This window comes from Sphaeramia orbicularis, chromosome 19 (genome assembly GCF_902148855.1).
Source record: "Sphaeramia orbicularis chromosome 19, fSphaOr1.1, whole genome shotgun sequence".
Classification (NCBI taxonomy): domain Eukaryota; kingdom Metazoa; phylum Chordata; class Actinopteri; order Kurtiformes; family Apogonidae; genus Sphaeramia; species Sphaeramia orbicularis.
Genome location: NC_043975.1, coordinates 31,339,604 through 31,354,741, shown reverse-complemented (window position 1 = coordinate 31,354,741; position 15,138 = coordinate 31,339,604). Strand labels below are relative to the sequence as shown.

The 15,138-nt window shown below is 39.0% G+C and overlaps 1 long non-coding RNA gene across 1 annotated transcript; it reads right to left on the bottom strand.

Annotated features, from left to right (window-relative positions):
- Nucleotides 1–4,876: 4,876 nt before the first annotated feature.
- On the bottom strand, nucleotides 4,877–6,062 carry LOC115410309 (uncharacterized). Its single transcript, XR_003934079.1, has 4 exons — nucleotides 5,997–6,062; nucleotides 5,578–5,858; nucleotides 5,340–5,438; nucleotides 4,877–5,225 (listed from the first exon to the last, which is right to left on the bottom strand). It is a non-coding gene; the product is annotated as an uncharacterized LOC115410309 (long non-coding RNA).
- Between the last annotated feature and the right edge of the window lie 9,076 nt (nucleotides 6,063–15,138).

Genomic DNA, 15,138 nt, shown 5'->3' with positions numbered 1-15,138 from the left:
ATATATATATATATATATATATATGTGTGTTAGTGCTGGGCAGCGATTACATTTTTTTACATCGCAATTAATCGCATGGATTTCTGCAATTAATCACTATGAATCGCATTGTTATATGGGGGGGGGGGGGGGGGGGGGTTGGCGGCATCAACAGTGTGTATTAAGTGATATTTCAGACTCAAAGTACTCGATGATAAAAAATAATTCCACATTACAGTGCCTGCAAACAACTGTGTCCTTCTCAACCCCACCATCTGAAGACATTTAAAATGAAAATGTCCATGGAACAGACCGCTACTTTTCTCCATGTTTATGTCCACACCAGTTTATTTCTGGTTGTGAGTGATTGACAGGAGTCTTAAGCCCACTAATAAGTACTAATACTAATAAGCCCAATAATATGGGATGTTCAGTTGTTAAAAGCAAGCAAAGGGGGCCCTCTAGTGGTGGGAATAAGTTGCACTAACGAATGTTTGACCTTGCGGTGTTACTGTAGTCAGTTCAGCCATAAGAAGGAACTAACAGACATGTTTCTTTCTCTCTGTTTATATGGCCCGAAAAACGTTTGCCTGTGAATATTTTATGTTCAGTTGTTGTAAGAATGAATAGTATAAAATATCCCTGATGTGAACCTTTGTTGCTGGATAAAAAGACGTTGTAAATCTTAAATTAATCTGTAAATGCTAATCGTTAGCGTGTCTATGAATTTTCCCATACAAATTAGCATCGAGCTAGCGGTCTTTTTCCCATTCATTTAAATGTATAATGCCATGTAAATGTACTAAGGCAAAGAACAGAACTGAGACATATTTTGTATGTATGTTGCAGTTTTACAGTGAGTCTCAAGTAAAAGATTTGGAGAGAAGTTTTGGTCTTCTGGCTTTTCTTGGTAAACCTGTTGTCTACAGTGTTGGGCAAGCTACTTGGAAAATGTAGTGAGCTAAGCTACCAGTGACTCTGCCATGAATGAAGCTTCACTGCACAGAAGCTACCACCGTCTAATGTTACACAAACACCACAGAAGTAGCTCACTACATGTGAAGCTGCTTTAAGTTGCACCAACTTAACATGGCAATAAACATAAGAAACTACATGTTTAAATTATCAAATACATGCAAAGTCAATTCCATTGGGTTATCAATATGCCAGAGTAACTATAATTAAAGACCAAAAATTACTGACCAAATACTGACACCTGCAGACCAGGTAGTTAATAATACTCACTACGGTCCAATTCTAGTTCAAAGTCACGTGGAAGTGGAGGGCAGTAAACAGAATACTTTGGATGGCTGTGCAGGCAGGGGACTCACTAAAAACCAGGTGTTTCACCCAGGGGTGGGGCTCTACGTCCTGCGTCAAACACATGATGGACATCATGGACAGTGCACTTTTGAGTTTATCTGATTGGCTTTGATGTGTGGAAGAGAATGAGTTATTTAAGGTGAAATATGAACAAGGATGCATTGTCAACTTCAGATTTAAGAATTTAATTTAAACAAATGTTCAAAAACAACTGTAACCCCATTGTTTGCCTCATGTTGAATACATTTACATTCATGCAGCTGTTTGTGTGATCAGTAAAACCTACAAACTGCTCCTGATTAAGTCATGTTAATTTTATAATGGTGAACAAATACTACTGATGAATTTTTGGGTAAACTAAATAGAGTAGTCTGACATGTCACTGTTTCTAAAACAGGGTGTAGACTACTTAAAGAAAAAAGAAAACAAAAATTGAGAGTATCCCCACTTCTCCAGGGACCACTGCACTGCTGACAAACTGGTTCCTTTAGTGCAGTGTTTGTCAAACTGGGGGGTGTGAAGTTTCAGGGGGGTCATGGGATCAGTCCTGGATGTTTTTTTGGTTCTTCAGGTTAGAATATGTATCAGGTGGAACTAATGTTTGATGTTTGGAGCACCTTGGACTCATTTTACAGACATCCACCAAACCAATCTACTGCCATGGTGATCTGTCACTAGACTGGACAAAGAGTTTAGGTTTGGACAATGGACAAGGACTGGACTGGAAAAGACACATGGGACATGTTTGTGTTTTGGACCAGTTTGGACAGTTTGGGCTTTAATGTTCTGAGATGTGCAATGGAAACGGGCTCACTGACCCACTGATATTGGTCACATGTTCATCTGTGGTACCAAATAAGTCGTTCTGAAAAAAGTAACTTTATTGTCATAGTTGTAAAATAACTGCGCATTTCCTATTTTGATTAGGAAAAAATATTGTCTGAGTGAGAAGTCTGGTTGAGTTTATTTAGCAAAAATCTCAGTTATTTTTCAGAGGGAATCCGGCTGTAGTGCTCTTTACTGTGGGTTTGGTGGCTCTGAAAAGAGCCTTTGTGCTGATCACTGTCTACATACCTCAGCCAACAGCCATGGGATGTTCTGCAGAACACCGGTTCCCTCTGCATTCAAGTGGACGCCGTCATCTGACAGGTGCTCCAGGTGAGACCAGGTACCGGTGTGGGTCTCATCTCCAACTCCACCATGGAAACTCAGCCCCGCATGATGCGCCTGGTCCGCTCCATACCCTATCTGCTGTCAGCTCTTTGGTACTGCCAGCAGCAACGCGGGAAGATGTTGGAGAACAGGAAGTGGGAAAAGCTCCATCACTGCCCAGAGTTTGCTCTGCTGTCCATAAGCGCGGGCACGGCGCTTCCAAGAATGTGCACGACGACGTTCCAGTAAGACATGCCCACTCCGGGCGAAATGCTTGGTTTATAGTGAGTCCTGTGCAGACAGTGTGTGTGTGTGTGTGTGTGTGTGTGTGTGTGTGCCCCATCCCGAACTATCTGGAGTGCTTGTGTTGTGGATTATATAATTACATTTTCTAGTCTACAAACTGCTTCTCCACTGTGTTAAACCATATAAAAATAGGTCTGTGGTCGTTACCGCTACTTGATCAATAAAAGAGTTAAGCTACTGAAACGTTACTTGATTCAGGAAATAGTGACGTTACCACCAAGCTGCTGAAAACTGTAGTAAATTACTAGCTACTGTCCAACACTGCTTGTCAATCTGCCGAGCTAATCGTTACACGCACACAAGCAGGGGCAGAAGAATATGAGTTATAATAAAACGGCATTAACGTGAGATAAAAAAAATTGTCGGCGTCATTTAATGAATGCGTTAACGTGGTAATACCACGTTAACTTGCCCAGCCCAAACATATATATATATATATATATATATATATATATATATATATATATATACATATATATATATATACATATATATATAGATATATAGATAGATAGATAGATAGATAGATAGATATTTAAAATAGAGATTTTGTTTAGTATTATAATATATAATTATTATATTAATTATAATTAATGATACAACACAACAAACATGGCTAAGGTTTGGATTCAGTAGATGTGATGTCCTGCATTCTGGTTGATTTTGGGTGACCTCTGTTCAATACCTAAATCCATTCAGATTCATAGCCTTCTTCCTGACTTCACAGGTAAACATGGACTGCACATTCAGCTCAGACTGACCGACAAAGCACCAAATTTGGACTCAGCTCCACACCAGAAAACCACAGCTGAACCTAAATGACTGCTGATTCACCATCAAAGCATCATTTATAGACCCATGGAGCAGATTTAAAGGTAGATTCAGGGTTGAATATATTTTCATTAGTATTACTGATTGAACTGAAATGCTATGTTGTGAATAACTGTTGCATTATTTAGTCCAAAATGAAAGAGTATTTGTCAGTGAAGGACATTCATTCTGCATTTAGGGCCTTTTCCAACCACAGGGTCCATCAGAAAATTGACATTGGGAAAAATATAAACACTAACACACAACAAATAAAGTTCCTAAACACTTAAGGCACAACAAATAACTTACAATATCCTTGTCCCCACTATCGTACAGTGCAATAGGACTAATACGCTGCTAAGGACTCGGACTAGTAACTGTGTAATATTCCCTGTGTGCTCCAGGACACACAACCACCATGACTGATCTGTTTGTCTGTTGGTACTCATGTCAGTCTAAGACTTGATCCTAATTGTGTCAGTTGTCCTCCATCACACTAATGCACCTTTTGTTTCACAACCCCTGGTGTCAGGCCCCCATGTACTTCATTCTCACTATATATGGTCCTTGTACATAGCTGTTAATGACAATAAAGAGGATGTTTTCTATTATTTCACATTTACATTGTGAGATTTTTCACAGATATTTATTTCCTTTTATATTTCTTCAGCTTCAGTGAAACTTCTGTTGAAGTTAAACCACAAACTAAGTATAAATAACCTCTTGGAATAACTCACTTAACCTTTATAGTTTAGTTTACACAAATGAGTCAAGTTTTTTGTTTTGTAAAACCATCAGTAATGAAATAGAATTCAACTATTATACATAACTAATATAACTATGACGTATTCTAACCATGAAGCTTATATGAAAGAACATTTACAAACACTATCATGTAAGGAAGCAATTTTTGCAGATGCTGGAGGAGGTTTTACAACCATTACAGTAGCATTAGTTAACTATTTCCTTACTCACCAGTTTACACTTCAACACTAAATCTAAAGTTTCTACGTCAACAGTTTGTTGTGAACGCCTTGAGAAACGTTTTAACTTTAACCCTTTAACCCTCCATGGTGATCGAAGCGTTATAACAAAAGGGATTTGTTTAACATTGATCAACCACGTAAACCTAGAGATATTATTAATATATAGATATTTTTTCTTTCAAATTCATTCATTTTTGTGTATTTTTAGGTCCAATATGTTAATAAAGTTAGATAAAGTGTTAAAGGATTATCAGATAATATAGGTGAAATTGTGCTAAGACAAATTATACCAAACATAGGTATGTTTAACATGTTGTATGTGTTATATAACAGCAAAATCTGAAGTATTGAAAAACGGTCAAAATAGGCTCAGACCCCTAAGGGTTCAACACCTTCTTCCACTCCAAACCACTAGATAAGTGGGTACAATCCACTCATGAAATGACATGTTCTATAAAACCAACTGAACCTCCATCTTGGTTCTTTTACAAAAACAGAAGAAAAAGATAAAGTTCAAACAGTTTATTGTAGTTACAGTCTCAGTTTAGTGGGATCATTTTGGCTTTTTGTGGAAGGGTCTGGTCTGGGGTCTGGGGTCTCTGTTCCTCCTCACGTGTCCACCGCTGATGTCTCCTCTGATGTCTCCTCTGATGTCGTCTGCACCCACATCTAGAAACATCAAGACACAATCATTAAACACTGTGTGGATGTAGAAGAGTTGATTTCATTGTGTATTTTTGTAAATGTGGGTCCTGAGGAGACAGGAAGTGGATCTGTACCAACCTCTGGATCTACTGGGTCTGATGGAAAACGACCATGGATGAAGGGCTCCATCAGACAGGCCTCCTCCTTCACAAAGGATCTGCATCGCTGTTGTCTTTCCTGAAACACAGTCAAAATAAGACCCAGGTTATCCACTGTGACACCCACTGACACACAACAAGACAAATGTACAACTGTGGTGGACATTTCTGATCAGACACAGAAAAATGCATCTTCAAAGACCAACATGTTGACTTACATTTAGAGATGACCGCATTTCTTCGTCCTCCATCCATTTTCTTCCGCTTTATCCAGGTCCGCGTCGCAGGCACTGAAAAGAAAAAGAACAAGAAAGTTGTAGATGAAATTCCCTTGTACATGAGCTTTGACAATATCAGAAAATATGAAATCCAAATGAATACATGACCTGGACCCGTTGCGGGCCCCAAGCCCTATTGTCATGTCCTGACTGGACATGACACCTGTGAGACCAGGTCTGCATCTGGGCTGGTCCTGTTCCTGCGGTCCGTCTCCCCTGGTCTGTAACAAAAATTATGTAAACAAAATGAACAAATGAGCCAAAACATAGAGAAAATGATCAACAAAAATACACACAAATAACAAAGATACTCCATAAAATGAACAGCAGTTTCCAAATAAATCAATTAAATGTGTCACCTGTCTGACTGCAGGGGTTCCACAGCTGCAAACCTGGTCTGTCCTTGGTGGGTCGGTGGTCTGTCCTTGGTGGGTCGGTGGTCTGACCTTGGTGGGTCGGTGGTCTGACCTTGGTGGGTCGGTGGTCTGTCCTTGGTGGGTCGGTGGTCTGTCCTGGGTCCTGAATCCTGAAACATAAGAAATATCTACACAACACAAAGTTAAGGTGAACACTGCAAAGATTTTCAACACTTTTTACAACAACAAAAACATGAAAAGAAAGAGGAAATGAGACACAGGAATCTGCGTCTCTGTGATGGTCTGGGAAGGGGCAACGCCCCGGATGGTCCTGGCCAACGCCGGTACTCCACCACTTCCCGAATTGTCCGCTCTGGACACCCAACCAGACACTGAAAGACACGATGGACAGGTGTGAAACCGCGTCCGCAGGCTGGACAGTCAGGTACACACCGACAGCTGGTGTCGGAGCATAGGAATCTGCTCCTCCAGGACGAATGGGCACAGGGACAGTGGGGTTGGTGGGCCACTGGACAGTCGACGGAGGGCAGGGGGCTCTCCTCCTCAACCTCCTCCATCTGCTGCCTTTCTTCCTCCTCTACCTCATCCATCTCCTTCTCCTCTACCTCCTCCCTCTCCTCAACCTCTACTTCTTCCACCCTCTCCTCCTCTATCTCTAGCCTCTCCTCCATCCCCTCCTCATCTACCTCCTCTTCTACCATCTCTACCATGTCTAACCACTCCTCTAGCCTGTCCTCCTCCATCTCCTCGAGCCTCAACTCCCCTACCTCCTCCAGCCTCTCCTCCTCTAACCCCCCCTCCAACCCTGCCTCCAAAACAATTGCGTCCAGCCACCCGTTCAGCATATCTACTATCTGCCCCCATCTCCTTATCCCCCAGGGTTGGCCCACACCAGCTCCTCCACCCTCCTCCCACTCTATCTCCCTCCACAATCTACCTCCATCTCCTCCTCCTCCAGCCTCTCCTCCTCTATCTATCTCTATCTCCTCTGCTTCTACCTCCTCCTCCTCTACATCCTCCTCCTGTACCTCCTCTACGTCCACCTCCTCTACCTCCTCCATCTCCTCCCGCCTCTTCTCCTCCAGCCTCCTCTTCTCCATCTCCTCCTGCCTCTTCTCCTCCAGCCTCCTCTTCTCCATCTCCTCCTGCCTCTCCTCCTCCAGCTTCCTCTTCTCCATCTCCTCCTGCCTCTTCTCCTCCAGCCTCCACTTCTCCATCTCCTCCCACCTCTCCTCTTGTAGCTTCTTCTTCTTCTCTGGCACCTGACAAAAAGATGTTGATGCATGACATGAACAGTGGGACAATGTGAGGTGCAACAAACATTGATTTTGATGGTACAGTTATAGTCTGAGGAAAAAACTCAGTTTCATAATTATTATGAGTATGGATGTATAAAATCACATTTGTTATCCCAGGTTTTATTGTATTTTTCCCTAAAACTTTTATGATTAGTGTTTTTTAAACATTTCAACACACAAATAATATATAAAAATAATCAAAAGTTTGTCCCTTTGGCATTAAATATAAACTTTTTTTTTTTTTTAAATTCTGCATTGTTGAGGCTTCACAGTTATAATAATAATAATAATAATAATAATAATAATAATAATAATAATAATAATAATAATACATTTTATGTATCAGTATTTATAATAAACCTCAAGAACACTTTACAAGATTATTGAGAGCTTTGTAATTGATTAGGAGGATCTTGAAGTGGATACGCTGCTTTATTTGGAGCCAGTGAAGGTGTTGCAGGATGGGTGTAACGCATTCCTTTCAGTAACTTACACTTTGAAGTCTCTTCTATTGACTTTTCTTTTTTTGGACATCCTAGCTGCATAATTACCAAACACATACACACGCACATATGCACATCATGTGGGCACATGGACACTGATTCAAACCTTCATGTAAATGAAACCTCTGATATTAACCCTTTCATGCATGAAATATGAGAGCCTTAATCAAGATTTTTTTTCTTGAGTGTTTCTATTCCTCTAGGCATTAAAAAAACCCAATGCAATTGGAATTTTTTTCCTGAATATATTTTTCATTGAGTTGCAAAAATGTTCACTCACCTGGACACCATGAGTTTAACTTTAGAAGCAAAGAAACATATTTACTGATACACTGTGTGAAAACTATGAAATAAAAATGCAGCTAATATGATGTTGTCTCACATTTTAACATACACTAATATTAGCCATTACTCACTTCATGGAGATAATATGCAAAAAGCAACTTTTTGTAAAAAAAAAAACAAAAAAACACCCTGTTTAATTACAATTTAATAACAACAAGCAATTGATTTACATTCAAGCATGGTATGAATTTCAGTGTATGGAATGATGTATGAGCATTCACTGTGTTGGCTGATATCGAATGAATACAACAAAACCCATGAATATATAAGAGAACAGCTGGAGAAGAACTGTCCACTGGAGTGACCACTATGCATGAAAGGGTTAAATCCGTCTAGCTGACATGACCCAGGAACAACAAACGACCGACATTTGAACAACAACTTACAGCATTAGATGAACACAGGACAACTAGCAAACCGGTGTTCCACCTGATGGAGTGACAGCGGGGACGGCCAATCACCTAAGAAACGGCAGAGCCAATGGAGGAGCTTGTGAGCAGAACACTGTTTTTAGAGCAAATCATATCTTTGTTACTAAAATGTGTTATTGAACCGGGCAACGAAAATGTCTCTTTCGAAGTTCCTCCTAACATTAATTACATGTAGGCCTGTATTTTATCTTTACCCCGTAGCTTAAATCCAGTTATGCTAACATAGCTGATGCTAATGTTTTTCAAACTGCTATCCTTACCTGTTCCACAAGATGGCGGCTCCTCTTCTCTGGTCCTCTTCGGCGGTGGGTCCTCTCAGCTGGTCCTCGCTGTTGGTGAACTCCGGTTGGTTTCGGGTCTCTGGGGGGTCTGGTGTCCTGTTGTCCTCTTCTGGTTCTCCTCGATGGTCGTAGCTAGCAAAACTTTAGTCAAAATCTCTCTGGAGCGCAGATGTAAGTCTTTCTCTCTCAGTGTTGAGATCAAAAGGGGACGTTGAAATCCCGTCCAGGGTTTATATGCTGTCCACAGTAACCTAGCAACGGCAGAATTCCAATGGAAAATAGATTTAAAATAAACCGTTAATGATACATACGAGGGCTGTTCAATAAGTTCATGGCCTCATCCAGAAATACTGGTTGTTATAATACAGGATGTTACATTCTTTCGTGATGGGATAGTGATGCTTGAACATCGATGGACCGAGTGCATTGCTGTAAATGGAGATTATGTTGAAAAATAAAATATAAATTATCAGTCTGTGTTGTTCTGTTCTGGGTGAGGCCATGAACTTATTGAACGTCCGTCGTATTGTGTTATAATGCACCACTCTTCAGCTGAAATGTTTCGTAAATGTTAATTTTCGTTTAAGGACAGTAATTAATGTATAGATAATTTGTTCTATTAGATCTATTGAATAGACCTAATAGAACAAATTATCAATATGGAAATGAATAGAGTCTATTCATTTCCATACTGGAGCCCAGCAGGTCAAATGATTAATATTAATATCATTATTATTATTATTATTATTATTATTATTATTATTATTGTTGTTGTTGTTGTTGTTGTTGTTGTTATTATTATTATTATTATTATTATTATTATTATTAATAATAATAATAATAAAATAAACACAGAAAAAATCAGACAGTGACAAATATCCAGATAATTGACAAATATGTTACTTATATTAGATTTTATGCCCTGTTGTGCCTGTAAAATGGTCAGAAATTGGCTATTATACTATTATACTGAATGTTTTGGATTCATTTTACTGCTGAAGTGAGGTACTTTAGATACTATTAGGTTTAGTATTTCCCTTCCTCCATTAGACCACACCAACATGCTTCAGAAACAGCTGACCAAACTGTCGCTACATTTTATTGTTTAATCACTACTGACCATGTATGCTGTCATCAGATATGTAATGCACTGATTAAAACAAAAAACACAGATTTGATTCATTCAAGAGAAACAAAATTTATCAAATCTATGTCTTTTCATCCACAGCATACAAATGGATAACATCATATAAACACTAAAGAAGAACTTGACCCTTTCTCTGTGGGAATTGAAAGTCCAAATTAATCCATATATACAGGATTTCTTTACATGTGACCGATAAAAGGTAACATGACAGGTTCAGATAATTTATAACCAGAGGCTTCATTGTGTTATTGTGTATAAAATGCATGTAAGTGTAACTCCACCTGTAGAAGGGAATAAAACTTTTCAGTACACCGGCGCCTTAGACATACAGCAGAGCCATGGGTAGCCTGGACATAGTGTTCAGTCATAACATGTTCCATGTTTATAGCACGCATTACAGTCTGATGATCAGAGATGTGAGTGTGGAGAAATCTACTGGTTTAACAAGTCACAAAGGTATTCATCATATACACGTGTGCTACTCATCTTAAGTATTCTTAAGTGTCTTCCTAATGTAATTCTTTCATTATAACATCATCATCACAATTTATATATTTATACACAATATATAACTATATAATTTGTACTATAATATTTGTACTACAATTTTATACATGGATGTTATTTTTTGGAAAATGTGTGGCAAACATCAAGTGCACTCTATACATATATGCATATATATATAAATAATTTCACATGCAAACATGCCGTTAGGAACATGTTTGTGATGTTATTTTGGATGTGTTTATTATAGTGTGTTATTAACATGTTTAAGCTAATTTGTTTATGCTAGCAGTCGGAGATGGGTTGCTAATTCTTTTTGCAGGCTCATGTTAACTTCATGTAAATTCATTGGTTGTGTTTAGATATAATATGCCAGCCTTTGAACTAACCTTTACTTATTTACGATGTGATTGTTGTGTTAGCAGTCAATTTAAGTTTAGAATAATTACATCTATGCATTCTCCATGAATATGCATATCATTAATAGACGTAACTAATTGATTTATTTTGTCTTTATTTTATTAGTTAGTTCCTTTTTATGTCCGAACTGACTACGGTAACACCGAAAGGACAAAACATACGTTAGTGCAACTTATTCCGACCACTAGAGGGCCCCCTTTGCTTGCTTTTAACAGCTGAACATCACATACTATTGGGCTTATTAGTATTAGTACTTATTAGTGGGTTTAAGACTCCTGTCAGTCACTCACAAGCGGAAATAAACTGGTAGGGACATAAACATGGAGAAAAGTACCGGTCTTTTCCATGGACAGTTTCATTTTAAATGTCTTCAGATGGTGGGGTTGATAAGGCCAAAGTTGTTCATAAGCACTGCAATGTGGAATTATTTTTATCACCGGAATACTTCAAGTCTGAAGTATCACTTAAAGGCAATACATGCGGTTGATGCCGGCAAACACCCCCCCCCCCCCCCAAAAAAAATATAACTATGCAATTAATCACAGAAATCCACGCGATTAATTACGATTAAAAAATTTTAATTGCTGCCCAGCACTAATATATATGTATATATATATATATATATATATATATATATATATATATATATATACACACACACACAACTGCTGATGCATCTAAGTAACAATGAATGAATGTCAGGTAATATTATATATCCCATTATTGTGAATTTTTGTTGATGATTATCTATATTTTTTTGGGGTCATTTGTGAATTTTCTTCATAATTTTTGTACCAGATCAGAGGAAAGAGACCCCAGGACCAGTCCAGATGTAGACCAGCTGCAGATCAGGACCTGATGGCATGAACCATGTGTTGAGTTCAGGTCATGTGTTCAGTTGGATTTAATATTTTTTAATATTGTCAAAGCTCAAGTACAATGTGATTTGATCTTCAACTTTCTTGCTGACCCAGGACAGACCAGGTCTGCAACTGTGGAACCCCTGCAGTCAGACAGGTGACACATTTAATTTATTCATTTGGAAATTGCTGTTCATTTTATTGAGTATCTTTGTCATTTTTATGTATTTTTGTTGATCATTCTCTCTATCTTTTGTCTAATTTGTTCATTTTGTTCATTTTGTTACAGACCAGGGGAGATAGACAACATGAACAGGACCAGTCCAGATGCAGACCTGGTGTCACAGGTGTCATGTCCATTCAGGACCTGACGCTAGGGATGGGGACCCACTACTAGTCCGCGTCATGTGGTCAGTTGGATTTCATATTTTTTAATGTTGTCAAAGCTCAAGTACAATGTGATTTCACGTGCAACTTTCTTGTTTTTTTTCTTTTCAGACCCGGACCCGCGAACTGGACCTGTTTAAAGTAGAAGAAGATGAATGGAGGACGAGGAAATGCAGTCATCTCTAAATGTAAGTCAACGTGTTGGTCTTTCAAGATGCATTTTTTTGTGTCTGTGATCACAAATGTTCACCACAGTTTTACATTTTGAAGAAGTGGTAAAGAGAAACGCTTGATGCACTGGAAAGAAAAATGGTAAAAGAGGTGCTCTTTGGTGAAGGGACCATCAATACACAGAAAATACAAAAAACAAGGTATTCTCATACAATTTTAAAATGCTGTTATTAATTAAGGCATGTATTAACTCTTTCCCCGCCAGAGCATTTTCCAGTGAGTTGGTAGCCAGCGCCAGCCGTTTTGGTCATTTTCACTAATCTTTGGAGGCTCACTGAAAATGTTGTGTTAGGAGTATGTGAACACTGAATACATCAAAAGAAAGAACAGAACTTCAACTTTTAAACACAAAAAACTATTTTATTCTATCTTTATTCGTTCGTGAGATATAAACATTTGAATATTGGTCATTTTCAGGAAAAAAATGAATTTTGAGCAAAAAGCTGAGAAAATTGCATTTTTTTCAAAGATATTGATTTTCAAGAGAAAACTGATTTCCTATTTACATTTTTGACTCTTTCTTATTTACCAACAGTAACGCTGTCTTCAAAATCACAAAATAAAATAATAATAACAGCAATAATAGTAACAAACAGCTCTAAGATATCCCATCATTCCACAAAATGTTAGGGGAATCCACACCAAACTTTAGACCGAACATCTTGTAAAGCACCAGGTTCCTTCTAAACTTTGCACATTTACATACATCAGTTATAAGTCTAACACATAGTAGTTTAGCTTTTGGATATAAACACCTCAATATTCCTCATTTTCAAGAAAAAAAAGAAACAAATGCACTAAATACTGTAGATTTCTGGCCTTTGGCTGCACCAGGTCCTCCTGTTGGACCAGCTGCTGTGTTTGATCTGTAAATAATTCTATGGACATCTAGTTATTTATCTCTGTATGAATATATGTATTTATTTATTTCATACAAAAGCCAAATCCAAAAGTGTCTTCCATGTGTCCTGCTGACATTCTACAGCTGAATATGTTCTGTGTCCTCAGTCTGAATCTGAACTCACTCTAACAGATGCAGACTAGCTTTCCTTTGTCTTGTCCCATGTCTGTATGTCTGTCTTCTCCTTGAATGTCCACTAGAAATGTCTCTTTTCTCTTCCTCCTGTCTGTCATTTTCTCCGTGTCGCTCTGTGCCCCCGCCCCCCCCCCACCCGCACCTCCGTGTCGGACCTGAGCCGCTCCGTGTTTCCCGTGGTCCGTGCCCGTCTCCCTCACCTTCTATTTCTCCGTTCCTGTCTCTAAATGGTTCTTCTGTAGCTCCATCATATATTGAATTGTCAGACTCTGTCTCCATAATCATCTTTAAGGCTTTTGAAACTGCACAGTCTGCACTTCCTCATTCAGTGACTGCCGCTGGATGCGTTGCCATGGGATACGGAGACTCCAGTGCAAAAACGTTAAACCCGGCCCGTCATTTTTCCGAAAAAGTTGCTTAATTGTTTGTTTTTGGACTAAGGAAAGTAATTCACATGATCCACAACACCTCCAACTACAGTATAACAGTGAAAACACGGATTGACGGAAAATCTCGTCATTGGCGGGGAAGCGTTGGGAAGCAATTGACGGAATATCTCGTCAATGGCGGGGAAAGAGTTAATAGACCTCACTGAGCCCATCGTGTTTCAGCCTGCTGGCCTTCATCATTTTGTTTGTTCAAAAATAATATTTGAGCATTGAGACCCTATGTATCAAATATGATACAAAATTGAAACTCATACATGGAAATTGATATTTAAAATCTTTTTTTTTTGGGTTGTTCAGTAGGACCAAAAGACCGATGCCACCTACGTCATCAATACCAGAAGTGAACAGATACGCCGCCATGTTGGAAGGCAAGAGTGGAGACAACAGAATGGCAGACTGTGTGTTTAACAACTGCTTTATCAGTGATAAGATATCTTAAACGGGTTATTAGTGACAGTTTAGCATTTATATATGGTAGACTATTTTCAAACTCTGAACTCTGGTGAAAGACAATGCTATGCTGAGAAACTGGCTGTGGTTCACAGTTCACGACCTGGATGCAGAGGTTCTGTTTGAGCCCCAGGGCATGGTGCACAGCTCAGGTTCTGCATCCGGCCCCAGCCGACCCTTGCGCCCAAACTGCGACCCAAGAACCACAATATGTACCATATGTACTGTTGCATAACTGTTGTTCACCACTTTTAATGGTTATACGTAACATACAGCCGACAGGTGACCGTAGGTCTACTACCATACTGGGTACTCTGTCTCTGGCCACTGAGTTCCTTACATTTTTCTCCCTGGTTGGTTGAAACAGGGGATCCTGTAGAAAGACTCCTTTTCCCCATGTCCCGCTGTGTTTGAGCAGCCTATTACTGCACAAAAGTTAACCATGAGTACAATTATTAAGTACAATTACCCGTCTAACAAGCCTGGCACTGCTCTTTCGAGCTTATGGGTTGCCTTCCAACATGGCTATGTAAGCGAGGGATGCAAGTTATCGATTAATCCATGAATCATTAGTTGATTGACCTTATCGATTGATTAACGATTAACTGACAAGTGGCGATTTTCCTGAGAACCTGAATTTCTCTTTCAATACAGTCTATAAGAATGAAAGCTAAATATTGTTTATATACTTCATGAAAGAAGCATGTCATATTCCTTAATGATTGATTTATTGAACCATTGGATACAGTCAGTTTTTCCTGTGGAATTAATCTGTTGATGTG